Source organism: Canis lupus, chromosome 4, assembly GCF_048164855.1.
Source record: "Canis lupus baileyi chromosome 4, mCanLup2.hap1, whole genome shotgun sequence".
NCBI lineage: Eukaryota > Metazoa > Chordata > Mammalia > Carnivora > Canidae > Canis > Canis lupus.
The window spans coordinates 37,963,166-37,977,535 of NC_132841.1; the positions used below are offsets into that span (position 1 = coordinate 37,963,166).

The window sequence follows — 14,370 nt, forward strand, 5'->3', positions numbered from 1 at the left end:
TTCAAGGTATCCTGGTCCAAATGCCAATAAAACCAGATGCAGAAGCAGATGGTGATGACCAAAAGCACATTCCTGCTGGAAGGAGAGAGTCTCATCCCATCCTTGGCTCATGTCTTAGAATTACTGGACCAGAAGAGGACAGTCCCTTTAATTAATAACAGAGGGAGAACTGGACAATGTTCTCCTAATCCCCAGCTCGGGAGACCCCCAAAGACATAAGCAATCAAATCTCTTACCCTGGCTTCTGCCAGCTTGGAGGCTTTTTAACAAGGAAGAGGGTGAAGGGAGGGAGAGGATGCCATTGCCATGCTCTGGGCTGGGGGCCTGAACCCCATCATCTCTTCTCATGCTCTGCAACCACTCTAGAAACAAGGGGCTATCCCCATTCCTCAGGTGAGGGACTGGAGGCCCTGAGATGTAAGATCATTAGCCAAATTCACACAGCTGGTAAGTGGTGAGAAGAACTTCAAATCTGGTCTAAATGACCCCTTCCCCTTCATTCCAGCCAGGCCAGTCAGGTGAAACAGTTGATGAGAATCTGTTGGAATCCTGATCCTCCACTTTCTGACCCAGTAGGTTATATAAACCACGAAGCCTCTCTGATGCTCAGTTTTCTCATATGCTCATTGGGAATGACAGTCCCACCGATCATGGCTGTTGTGTGAGAACAAAGTGGGAAAACATGTCTACTGCGTCTGGCTCATAATAGTGGTACAGTGAAGGTATTGGCTATGATGACACCCCCCCCCCCACCCCCCGCCCTGCTCTGGACTTTCAGAATCCTTGGATGACCTATCACATTGTCAAATTCTAAGTCACTTGAAACCAGAGAGGTCAGGTCTCAGCCTTCAGATCCCACAAACCCTGTGACCCCAGCCAAGTCCATTCACCTTTCTGGGTCTCAGTTTTCTTCTCTGTGAAATGAGAGTGCTGGGCAGGCTCACTCTTCCCAATCTGGGGGAAGACAGTAATGAGTGGGGGCTAGGGAGAGAGGGCATTTTCCAGTAGCAAGGTAGGCCTGGTTAATGGTGTTGTCATATTTCTGAGCTTTGGGTTGGAGCGATATCACCTCATGACTTACCTCTTGCTGATCAAAGCTCTGACTGGCAGTTAAGTGTCTTTGATTAATAAAAAATGGGGAAAATGAATTAATCATGACTTAAATGCAGTGCATTTGGGAAACAGAATCTTTAAAAACTTAGATCCACTGGGGCTGGGAGGGAAAAAAAAAAGGTGTCCTTGACGAAGAGAGGTTGGAGACCCCTGTGGTCAATGTCCATGGAGCCCTCCAATTGTGGACAACAGACCTGTGTGGCCAGGGGCCAGTGGGTGCTGACACTAGGGACGGGGAGCCTCGGTCCCTTTAAGGCTCTTCTCCCTGCAGCCAAGCCCCAGGCCTCTGCGGGGGAGGACATGCATTATTGAAAGCGCATTTCAATACCTATTCACTCTCCTCCTCCTCCTGTGGGTGGCAATCACAGTTTACATAATCTGTCTCTCTGTCCTCCCAGGCAGCTGCTCCCTTCTGGCTGAGTGGTTTGAGGAGGGGGAGGGTGGGGAGAAAGGAGAGACATTAACCGTGTATGGCCACCTCAAGTAGTGGCCAGGTTGCCTTGGAATGAAGGAATGAGATCAGACTTTGACGTTACACAGCCCTGGGTTCAAGTGGGTACACAACTTTGCCCACTTCTTGGTGATCTTGATCCACTCCCATGGTCTCCATTACAGTCTCCATGCTAATGGCTCCTAAACCTCTGTTTCTAGCGCAAACCTCTTTCCTGAACTCCAGGTCCACCTGTCAATGACTTGAGGGATAGCTCTGTTTCTGTGTTCACAGACAGCCTAGGCTTAGAATGTACCAAACTGATCTCACAGTTTTCTTTCAAACGGTCCATCCATCCATCCATCCATCCATTATCTATTCATCCATCTACCCACTCATTCATTCATCTATCTAATCATCCATCCATCATCCATACATTCAACCACTCATCCATCCACCCATCCGTCCATCGATCCATCCGTCCATCGATCTATCCATCCATCCATCCATCCATCCATCCATCCACCATTTCCTAAGTGTGTAGCATTTGTCAACTTTGGGGGTACAGCAAGACACAAGACAGGCACTGTGTTTTCCCTCCCAATACTTTGTTGTGAAAGAGACAGACAAATAAACAGAAAATGATAATAAAGGTGATGAGGATGATGATAAGGGAAGTGTAAGATGCTGCAGGAGCACAGAAGGGGTTACCCAACATAGTCCTGGGGGATCAGAGACTTTTTTGGAGGAGAAGCTGGAGATGTTTTTGGACCTGAGTGGTAAGAAAGAGTGAACTTTCTTTTCCTCTGTGTTCCTTGTTCCTTCTTGTAATAGTGTAACACCTCTTCCAGAGCACCTCCCCCTTTCCTTCTCACTGTCCTCATGGATTGAGTGGGAGATTCACGTAATTACCAGCTCCAGGGATGGGCTTGTGATCCAGGCTTGGCTACAGGGTGGATTACGGATCCGACCACTGAAATTCAATCCCAGAATTGTGCTGGAACCATTGGGGTTGGGCATCCTATTTCCACTGGACTTGCTCATTTTGTAGAAAGGTAGTTGCTGTGTTGCCTCCCTGAGGGGGAGATCCTGCCTGAGAGAAAGGCCAGTGTAGAGGAGGGCAGAATCCAGAGACATAGAAAGTCTTGTAGTCGTCATTTGAACCCCTGGATCCAGGTGTGCCAGATGCCAGCAATGTCAGACTTTTCTTTTTATTTTAAGTCATTTTGTGTTAAGTTTCTGTCACTTGCAGTTAAAAGGGCCCTCATTAACAGTAAAGAATCTCATTAACAGTAGGAAAGCATTTTCACATCCTTTGTCTTATTTGATTTTCACAACAGCTCTAGAAATCTGTTTACAGATGGCAAATGAAAGCTCAGAGAGCTGAGTCAGTGGGACGCAGCCCAGGTCTGTCAGGCACCAAAGCCCATGTTTTATTAAGGATACTTTGGAGATTAAACAAGAAGGATGCTAGGGAGTAGGATTCAGTTTTGAGCAGAGAGGACACTGAAGAACTGGTCCACAGGAGAGGACCTTCTTCCCCACAGCCCACATTCCATTACATGACTATGTTTCAAGATCTTACTGAAAAGTCACCTCCTCCATGAAGCCCCTGGGAATCCCTGCTCCTGGATGCTCTTCAGCCCTGGTCAACATCTCTTTCATAGCGTCAGTCACTTTCAGCCTCCCTCTTTCACTTATGTCAGTACATGACTCATCTCCCTTTCAGGGAGGTCTGTACTTTACTCATCCTTGATTAGACCTGAGCTCCTTGCCCCATGCCTGGCACGCAATAGGGGTTCAATGCATTTTTTAAAAAAATAAGTATTTGAAGTAAATTAATGTCCATATAAGAAGTACATTTAGGATGTGAATCAGAGTGACAAGGTGACAGAGGAAAATTGAGATGAGACACAGAGACAGAAAGACACACAGAGAAAGGAAGAATGAGTCAGTGAGGAAGTGAAAGAGAGCATGTAAGGGGAGGCCTGAGCTGGAAAGCCAGAGAGAATGCCCTGGGTATGGAGATCTGGGAGGGTCTGCTGGCTTTTACTGGGGTTCAGGTGACCTTACTCCTGGTGTTTTATAAGGGAACCCTCTGGAAAGGACTTGGTTTGCCCAGAACCCGGTAGGGTTGGAAGGATAAACCCCATGGGATGGGTGGAGAGTAGCTGGGGAGTCAAGAAGAGTCCCTGTAGCCACTCTCACTACCAGACTGGGGTGGGAGAGACCAGCCAATTGTGAGAGCTGCTGGAACTGAAGGAGCTGGCAGGGCTCCACAATGACAGAAAGGAAGGACAAGGCAGCTGGGGGGAGTGGCACCTAGAACCTTCCTGTGCCACATCCGGAGACCTCCCCACCAGTGGTGGCTCTGCTGTGAGCCTTCCCTCCAGGAGCCCAGACCAGAGAAGGCAGCAGGCCTGTGAGTTGCCCCACTCTGTTCTGGGACTGGGCGGTCCACCAGTGGCCCCTCTCCATCATGACTTTGGCCATCACCATCCATAGTCTGGAGCACCATCCAAAAGTGATCCTATTTATTCTGTCCATCTTCTTGTTTCTTATCTATCTCTCCCTCTACAGGGGCATTGCCAAGAGGATACGGACCTTGTGGGTCTGCTAGTGCCTAGCAGTGTGCCTGGGGTGTTCACCAAACGCTGAGTGGATTCATGAATGGAAGAAGAAGCTGGATGGCTGGCAGTGTGCAGTGCGTGTGTGGTGGGGGTGGGGATGTTGCTTGCAGGTAGCCTTGACAAAGCACTTTGCCAGGCAAGGCTCCCAAAATAAAGGCGTCTGGGCTCTGAGATGAGAGCCCTTGAGAAGAGAAAGGCCCTTCTGGGGCTAATTGTCTGGCTGGCAGCCAGAGTGAGGGCAGCTGCGGGGAGGTCCTAGGGCAGGGATGCTCTGCCTGCCCCTGCCACACCTGCTCTCTGGCAGGGAGGAAACCACTAGAGGCCTGCTGTAGCTGCAGGAGACAAAAGGGATGCTGCCCCTGCTACTGAGGGAGCAGAGAGCCAAAGTACTGGGCTGGAGGCAGGACGTGGAGCCACACAAGTCCTGGAAGTGGCCAGGGAAGGAATGAGCATGTGCCATCTGAACCAGGGGCTGCTTTGTAGCAGGCACCATGCTGGCTCATTGGCCTTTCTCCATAAGGCTCCGAGGAAGGGACTATTAAAACAGATGAAGGGCAGCCCGGGTGGCTTAGCGGTTTAGCGCCGCCATCAGCCCAGGCCTTGATCCTGGGGACCCGGGATCGAGTTCCACATCGGGCTCCCTGCATGGAGCCTGCTTCTCCCTCTGCCTGTGTCTTTGCCTCTCTGTCTGTATCTCTCATGAATAAATAAATAAAATCTTTAAAACAAACAAACAGGGGAAGAGTCTAAGGCCCAAGGAAGTAAAGTGACTGGTTCTGGGCCAGAGAGTGAGTGGTGGCAGACCAGGCAACTCAGGTTGGCCCAATTCCTCCCTTCATATCACTGGACATCTAAAACGATAATGGAGTTGGGAGTCACTAGGTTTCTGGTGGCTACTCACCTCTGCTGGGGCTTTTGGTGAGACGCAGAGAGAGCGGAGGGAAGAGGGAGAAAGAGAGGAAAGGGAGAGAAAATTTCCTTTTGTGTAAAATAGTGAGATAGATGTTCTTACAGCTGTTTCTTTACCTTTCTTCTTCTTCTTTTTTTTTTTTTTTAAGATTTATTTTCTTTGAGAGAGAGAGGGCATAAGCAGGGGGAGGGGCAGGCGGGGGGGACAGAGAATCTCAAGCAGACTCTGTGCTGAGTGTGGAGCTCCACATGGGGCTCAAGCTCATGATGTTGAGATTGTGACCTGAGCCAAAATCAAGTCAGAACCTTAACCAAATGAGCCACATGGGTTCCCCTGTTTATCCTTCCTTCTGTTCCTTTCTCTTCTATTCCTTCCCAGCCTTCCTGCTCCTGCCTGAGATTGATGAGGAAATGAACCTAGGGCTGAAGCCCTCATGCTGGGGCTCTACATTTAGCTCCAACAATGAGAACCTGGGCAAGTCATTTGCCTCTCTTAGCCTGGTCACCTCATCTTTGACATGTTGATAACAATTCTGACCTCTCAAGGAGGCTGTAAGAATTTAAAGAGGAAGTAGCTTAAGCTCTGTGCCTAAGTGAGACGCCATTGGAGTTAGCCAGAGGTTCCAGAGAATCTGCTTCTATAATCCCGGTCACCCCACTCAGCTGCCTGAGATGACTTTCTAAAATGAAATGCAGACCTTGTTCCTCAATTCCAGGGACATGAACAAGCAGTTTAAGAAAGAGGTTGTCCAAATGGCTAGTAAGCATATGAAAAGGTGGTCGACCTCACTAGTCATCAGGAAAATGCAAATTATAATTCAAACCACTATATACTCACCAAAATGGCTAAAATGGAAAGGACAGAAAATTATCATTATAATTGTTATTATAATTATAATATTGTTATTATAATTATTATAATTATTATTTAGGACACTAAATATTGGTGAGGCCATGGAACTACTAGAACTTTCACATAGTACCATAGAGAGTGTAAATCAGGACTACCATTTTGGAAAAAAACATTTGACAGTATCTGCTAAAAATGAACCCATATCCCCTATAATGCAATGATTCTACTCCAATGCATGGACCCAAAAGACATGTGTTTATATGCTCATCCAAAGATACATATAAGGATCTTAATAGTGGCATTTTCATGAGTCCTAAGCTGGACACAACCCAAACGCTCATCAACACTAGAATGGATGAATACATTTTGGTATGGTCTAATACATTATGTATTAATATTATAATATAATATATATAATTCCAAATATGATTATATTCAGCATATAATTTAGCAATGAGAATGAAGAACATGAGAGAGTGCCACAACATAATGCAATAACATGAAAGAATCCCAAACACAATGAGTGAAAGAAGTCAAATTGTAAAAGAATGCGTGATTTCATTTACGTGACATCCAAAAATAAGCCAACTAATCAATGAGGTTAGAAGTCAGCATAGTGGTTCCTTTTCTGAGAGGTGGTGATGAAAGGAGGAAAAGGAGCTTTCAGGAACGGTGGTAATGTTTGTTTCTTGATGTGGGGCTGGTGTACTTTGTGAAAATTCATTGAGCTGTAGATGTAGAGTATGAGTAGAGTACTTCTACGAGTGTAGGTGATGTTTCAACAACATTTTCCTACAAAACCTCCACCTGCCACGGTGCCCTTCTAGCCTAGGACAGGGTCCTGGCTCCATTGCCATCATCAAGGCCCTCTGCTGCTTGCTCTGGCCTCCGTCATCACTTCTGGGACAGTGGGTAGGTCTTCCCTCATGCCAGGTTATTTCTCACCTCTGGGCCTTTGCTCATGTTGTCCCTTAGCCAGGCAGGCATCCCTTTCTCCCCATTTTGTCTGTCTCCTCATCCTTTCCTGGACACCCCATCCCCGGGTGGGCCAGGTACCCCTCCTCTTCTGATCTCTCATGGTCCCATTCCACACTCTCCCATGTGGTTTTAATATTAGTATTACATCCCTGCCCACTCCCATAAGATCAGGGCCTGTGGCTGATTAGTCTCTCTGTCCTCAATGCTCAGTATGGGGGGTCTGGCATGGAAGACAAACTGAGTGTTTGCAGAATGAATGAAGGAACAGACATTCTTATTTGGGGATCTTATTTGCCCCTCTCATGCTCCCCTCATTTAATCAAGCTAAACCTCCATCATTGTTTTGTGACAGTCTCTGAGAGATTTCTCTTCTCTGGGATAAACGTCTCCAGTTGTGATCGATCCTATTTCCCATGTGATGGATTTCTTTGTCTTCTCTTTGGGAAATGGACACACATTCCCTTACCCTCATGTCCTTTTTTTTTTTTTTTTTTTAAAGATTTTATTTGTTTATTCATGAGAGACACAGAGAGAGAGGCAGAGACATAGACAGAGGGGGAAGCAGGCTTCCTGCAGGGAGCCTGATGTGGGACTCGATCCTGGGACTCCAGGATCACACCCTGGGCCAAAGGCAGGTGCTAAAGCGCTGAACCACCGGGCGTCCCCAAGTCCTCCATTTTTACTGCAATCAGTTCCCCTGATAACTCCTGGGGGCCAAGGCAGTGTCTGGTCAGCCAGAGGTTAGAATTGGGCTAGTTGCCCAAAGCCCTCAAAGCCTAGACCCTAGTGACATTGGATCCTTTCACCACAAACACCATGGGAGTGATCTGAAAGTGGAGTGGGATGCTTAAGAGGTGAGGGTGTGGTGGTGAGCTTCTTGTCACCAGAAGCATGCAAATGGAAACTGGCTGGCTGCAGTTGGGGGTGATATGGGTGGGAGGTTAGACTTTATCCCTCCAGCCCAATGGGGAAAAGGAAGGGAAAGGACATCAACTGAGGTTCTGTGTACCAGGCTCTTTACATATGTAATCTCATAGACTTTGCACAGCTAGTCTGGGAGGAAGGTGTTATCATTGTGCCTATTTTAGAGATGATGAATCTGAGGCTCAGAGAAGTGAAAGGTCTTGTTAGGAATTTGAGTTACTAGGAAAGAGTTGAAATTTGAACCCAGATCATCCTGGCTCCCAAGCTCGCCCTCTTTCTAGAGCATCTCTAAAATCCCATGATTACATTCCAAGGCAACATTAGCTGTTTGTTGCATTGCTCCCAGGCTGATGAAAGGCTTGGCAAATGCCCTGGAGCCCCCGGGTGGGGCCTGGGGAACGCACCATTGGCTGAAGCTCTGGGCAAGGCTGACAGTAGGGATTGGGTTCCCTGAGTGCACTGGCATTTGATCACAGAAGAGACAGGTCCTGTGAGCAGCTGCAGTCACTCCCAGGTCGTCATGGACCTCAAATGAGATGCTAAGGGGGCCAGGTGGCAATTTCACTCTAAATGGGTTGCTCATTGGCATTTGACCTCTATTTTCCATCAACTTCATTTCCATTTCCTAATGTTTACTGATTGGAAAATAAGGAGAGGTGGAAAGCTCAAGCTAATGAAACTCTCTCCTCATGCTCGTCCCATTTTTCCAGATGTCTTGAGTTAAATGTACAAATTAAGAGGTGGCTTCTATGTGCTGACTATGAAGAGTCTCATTGCTTCCCATGAACCATGGGCCCTGGCTGCCTCTGCCCACCAGCAGCTGGAGTCTACCTGTTGGACCCCAGGAAGCCTCAGCACTGGCAGCTGCTGCCCCGGGTCTGTGCCACAGAGACATGGACTTAGTGGGTCCCATGGGCTCTGCCCTTGAAGTGAGACAGCTCACAGGACTGGTTCTGACCAAGGCACTGTGAAGGGAGCCAACAAATGCCACTTATAGGCTGACGTATTGGAGTGGGTGGGAGTCCTCGGCTGGCTCTCCTCCCCTGGCAACCTGGGAGCCAGCCTGGGTCTCTGAGTCATCGCCTGGAAGGAAGCTACCTGGACAACTGCTTGGCTCCACAGGAGATGAGGGAGACACATGCCTTTCTTATATTAAAGTCACAGAGGTTTCAGGACTCCTTCATTGCCATTGTTTAACCCAGCCATCTTGACTGCAGTCCCCATATCTCCCCTTTTATTGATGCCACAGTGCCTCAAATGTGTCAGGCACTAGGCAGGGCATGGATGGGAGGTGTGGTGGGTACCCTCACCCTCTAGGAAGCATAGTTAAAGAGCAGCAGATGGAAACAAATGAGTTTTTATAACTCGGAGTGCTGTGATAGGAGGAAATACAGGGTCTGTGGGAATCCAGAGAAAGGGTGGCAAAGCAGAGGGAGGGACAAGCACAGAAGGCTTCCTGGAGGAAGTGACTTCTTAGTTGAGTTGTAGTGGATGAAGAGAAGCTAGTTCAGTGGTCACAAACTGGTGGTTTGTATTGTTTGGTCAACACAGTATTTAAACTTTTTCTGAGAGTTAGCAATACTTAAAAGGAGGAGTCTCATAAAAAAATCTGGAATTGGGGATTTACTTTAAAAAGTCAGGATATCGACCAACAACTGAGGCCATGAGTCTGTATAGCAAGAATTATCTGGAGCTGGCAGTGGCTGCCCCCTTAGACAGGCATGCATTTTCCAGATCACCATAATTCCTTTCATGTATTTGCTCTTGGCCAGCCCTGCAGACAATTGGGTTTGCTGCCCCTGAGTGAGTAATCCTCATTAGACTTCTTCAACCCAGAGATCCTTTTCAGCCATGGGGCTAAGGGACAGGCTTATCTAGCTTTCTCCCTCCCACAGCTCATTAGAGGATCCAGAAGCCCCTCCCTAGAAGTCTGAGGGGCTCCTGTCTTGACTATGGCTGACTACTGGCCCCAAATCAGGACCACACTGGTCCAGCCAGTGTGGGCAAAAGGAAACCCCAGGGATGGCTCCAAAGAGTTGGGCCTAGGGGACCTCATTGTTCACTCCTCCCTTGGCTCCTCATAGTAGACATTTGCTGCTTTTGGCTGCCCAGAGTCCAGGTCTCCTCTTTTTAGAAATAGTCCCTTGATTTTCTTTTTGAGAGTCACCCCTTCCTCAGTGTTTAAATCTTGGAGGGGGTTTGATCAAGCTTCATGCTTTTTGCTGGCTAAGCGGAGGAAACAGGACCCAAGCCAGGCCAGCTGGTGCCCCTCCTGGGGCTATGGATCATGAGCAGAGTGATGCAAGGAGGAACAGACATAGTGGCTAATATATCCCACAGGAAGAACTCAGAAAAACTGGCCTCAGTTCCTGCTGCCAGAGCCCTGGTCTGTTCTGGTTCCTGTCCTTTCCTGGGTCTGATTCCCAGCCTTTTGCTTCTAGATGCTATCTGATAACTTCTCAATAACCCCTGGTTCTGTATGATTTGGTTTCTGTTATTTGCTACCAACAATCATACACAGCCCCTCTCAAAGGCAGGTGTGAATGGTTTGGGTTCACACTGGATTCCCCTGAATGCCAAGCCAAGCTTACATAGGCTGTAGAGGCAGGCTTTTCCTTACCCTTAGCATCTTCCCTCTCCTCTTCTGGAACCACTAGGTCATCCTTTGCAGTCCCAGCCTCACCAGAAACCAGAGGACTGGTATTTCTTCCAGGCACACCCTCTGGGGGTAGCCCTGACTATACTGACTGCTGCTGGGCCACTGTTGTCATCCCTGAACTAGCAGCTTAGTCTGGAGGCTCAGAGTCACTTGTCCAGCAGTCTGGCTCCTTAGGATGGGGGCCCTCTCTGCCTCCCCAGGACAAGGCTTAACCTAAGTCTGTAGATAAGTCTGGAGACATCTTGCCTGTGAGCCCAGCAGGGGCTCTAGAGCTGTGGGACTCCTCTCAGTGCTTCTGACAGACTGGCTTTTCTCTCGGTCAAGACCACCTTTATCTTGTTTCCATGCATATATCATCTTGTACTATTACTCACTTTACACCAAACAAAAATAACGCACTGACTTTTTAACCTTTAATACATATATATCTAAGGGGAACATGCTGATCATTCTCATAAACAAGAAACCTGCATCATGTTCTATAAATGGAAGATAATGGTAAAAACAAGGACACAGAAAATACAACATTGTTATTTAATTTCAGAGGGATACTGTGCTGGAAATCTGGGCCTCTTTGTCCAAAAGGAAGACCAGTAAGTGTTACAGAGGCATTAAGTGGATGCTAACCTCAACTGAGATTTCCTCCCTGATGTAATCAACCGACAAGGAGATAACTCTCTCCCAGGGCTACTTAACTTGTGCCTGAGTAACTCTTAAAATGGCATCATGGACCACTGATGGTTAGTCCCCACTCTGTGGAAAGCAGTTCCTTTCTAGCCTGTGCCTGCTCCAAGATCCTGTGGCTAGCTGTCTGTCCGGACTTGACCATGGCTCCCCACTTGTACCCACCACACTATTCCAGGCTGACCAGGCCTGGGTGCTTACCTTGCCCCAGTTGATGAACTTGGTTCTAGGTCTAGCCCTTGAATTGAGAGAAGAATACAAGAATGAAGTCTTTAGAGCCCTTCCTAAGTGACAGACACTGATAGGTATTTTACTCAGATTATCTCAGTTTTCCCTACATTTCATTCATTCAACTACCACCTTCATAATTTCTGCCATATCGGTACTATTCATTTACCTTGTAGTTTTCTTTAAATTGATTTGTCTTTTAGAAAGCTCAGAATTTTATTTCAAAAGGATATGCCATATTTTTTCCATAAATCACAGAGTTTGGTGCGTCAGTTATATTTTTCTAACATACATCAATTGTGAGCTATTAAAATAATAAATGTTCTTCCATCTACCACTTAAAATCATTGTGTACACCATCAATCACCCATGTACCTGCCCTTGGGAAATACTGTAGCTCCTTAGTTAATTCTCACACATTTCTGGAAGGATGGTTTATAGGTAAGAATGTAGAGGCTCAAAGGATTCTCTTCCTGAAGTCCCACAGGCAGAAAGGCTTGGGGCTGAGATTTGAATCCAGACAGTCTAACTCCAAATGCCAAGGTTCTTTCAACATCAGTCCTTTCCAAATGGATTTTTTTTAAATCCAAAGAATCCGTTAAAAATGAAAATGTGTTTGGAAATCCAATATATAAAGCAGATAAAATTGGGGTTTTAAAGAATTATTTAAATGGGATTGTTGGATGCAGAGCTTCTTTTTTTTTTGGGGGGGGGGAACTTCTCTTGCCCTAATCCATCATACAATGGCCCTTGAGAACCTGTCTCAGAAGCCCAGGACTCTGAGGAATGTTATTTTAAACCCACATAGCACCACCCTATCTCTTGACTTCATTTAGTCCAATTTTCCTCATGAGCCAAATTCCTGAGGGACAACTTCTGGGTCTGTGTTATCTTTCCTGGCTGGGCCTTGCTACTTTGGACCTTTGCCATTTTGAAATCTTAAAATTTTCCATCTTACTATCTTGAAATCTTCCATTGGTGTTGAAGGCTTCCTCTGACCTAATTTTTCATTCATCGAACACTGATGTCTAACCTGTATCCATATTTTTAGATAATACAAGAGGAATAGATGTAGTGTCTTTAATGGGTTCCCAAGCTCATATGGGAGATGGATAGACACAGTCAAATGGAATAAGATGTCGAGCAGCCCCTGTTCATCTGAGTCTTATTGTTGTCTCAGGTCCTGCCTCCTTTAGGTACCTGGTTGCATCCTGTATGAAGCAGTGCCTGAGATGGAGCCACTGAAGGGACCCCAGTGGTGCCAGAGGTCTTGTCTGATTCCCCCCTATGGTTCTTGGGTCACTGTTCCTTTAGCAACTAATGCCTGATTTAAGTCTGGACTTAGAATCATACCATACTCAGACCCCCAAAACCTCACTCCAATTTACAATTGTGCCAGCATCTGCAATATGGAGCTCTGACTGGCTCCTGGCCTCAGCCTGCCTTCTACCCTCATGGCAGTCTATGACTACCCCCTGCTCCAACCTAGAGATCTCCCACTGAAGTGGGTTCCCTTAAAGGACCTTTCTCTGCCATGAAGAGAAGAATCTGTCACTCTAAAAATATAGGAAGATCCTGTCTGATTTCCAATAAGTTTTAAAGATTACTAAAGGACATTCAGCCTTATGGTGCCTGCCCTCTGACCAAGCCAAAATTTCTACCCTTTTTCCTCAGCCCTGGCTACAGCCCTGGCTCTCTCCAAGATGCCTCCATCTTTGGAAGGCCCTGAATGTCCCCAGAACCATCACCCTTGGGGTTTCTCCTGTGCTGTGGGACCTGGGCTAAGCTAAGCTTGAGTGCTAGGAAGCTTTTTCCTTGGTAGGTCCTAGAGTTGGGTCTATTAGCAAACCCAAAACAAGTCAAGTTAAGCCAACTCAACTCAACTCAACTCACTCATTTTAATTCAATGCATACTTACTGTGTATGTCTTTGCCTATTTGTACTACCCTGAGCTAGGTTCTAGTTTTGGGAGAAGTAGAATCCAACAGTTAATAAGACACAATGTTTACTCTCAAGGAGTCTTCTGTTTTGAACCTAGATTCCAGACTCTGATTTTTCCATGAGCTGAGGGAAATCCTTGCACAAGGGGTTGGAGAAAGAGCTTCCTTTTCTAGCCTGGAGACATCGCAACCAGCAATGTAATATCTAGAGTTTGCTCCTCAAGACTTCTCAAACTACCCTCCTGGGATTGCATGACTTCAAGACTTCAGATTGCAGGTCAGTTGGTCCCTAATCCTTTAGGATATGGTTCATATGGGTCCTGAGTCATTCACTTATTCACAAACTTGCATTGAGCACTTACCATGTGCTAGACACTTTATAGACATTATCTCATTTAATTCTCACAACAATCATTGTAGATACAAAACCAGTACATGGCCAGTTAGAATTTAAACCAGTGCTAATTCCAAAGCCCATGTTCTTTCTTTCTCATCCCACTGTCTCTTGAAACAACTGGATAGCATCCATAATAAAGGTTGTTTAAACAAACACCTTTCATGTGGAGGGAAAGAATGGATTAATGAATATTTTATATAAAGCAAAATCTCACTGAGCCAGTTTATTAGAATTCTTTGAGAAGTGAACTATATAGGGAGATAAAGGGTGACTTTCACAAAAAGCCTTTGTCAAATTTCCATCCTAAAGCCTATTAATAAAATTGATTCATTATAGAATTGGGCAGAGGTGGGTGTTGAGTGGGAGGGAGTCTATTTTTGCATGGATAGAGAACTGGCTTCTAGAGACAAGAAAGAGAGGGTGGGGATAAATGGATGCTTTTTCAAATGAAGAACTAGGGTTCCCCAAGAATTGGTGCTGAGTTTGGTCTTATATAACACCTGAGGCACATGCATTGAGTGCCCAGTGTGTGCAGTTCTTGCAGTAAGTATGGGGGATAGCCCCCCAAAAACCAGACTTAGCTCTTCTCCTGGAGAAGCCCAAAGAAAGAAGTACCCAGTGATAT

At 46.4% G+C, this 14,370-nt stretch overlaps 1 protein-coding gene and 1 pseudogene across 3 annotated transcripts in view; one reads left to right on the forward strand and one right to left on the reverse strand.

Annotated features, from left to right (window-relative positions):
• Nucleotides 1-14,370, reverse strand: part of CPLX2 (complexin 2) — an 84,244-nt gene that overhangs the window by 56,345 nt on the left and 13,529 nt on the right. The gene's annotated exons all lie outside the window — the stretch shown is intronic.
• The window catches only part of LOC140632229 (small ribosomal subunit protein uS17-like), a 75,974-nt pseudogene that overhangs the window by 22,585 nt on the left and 39,019 nt on the right, over nucleotides 1-14,370 (forward strand).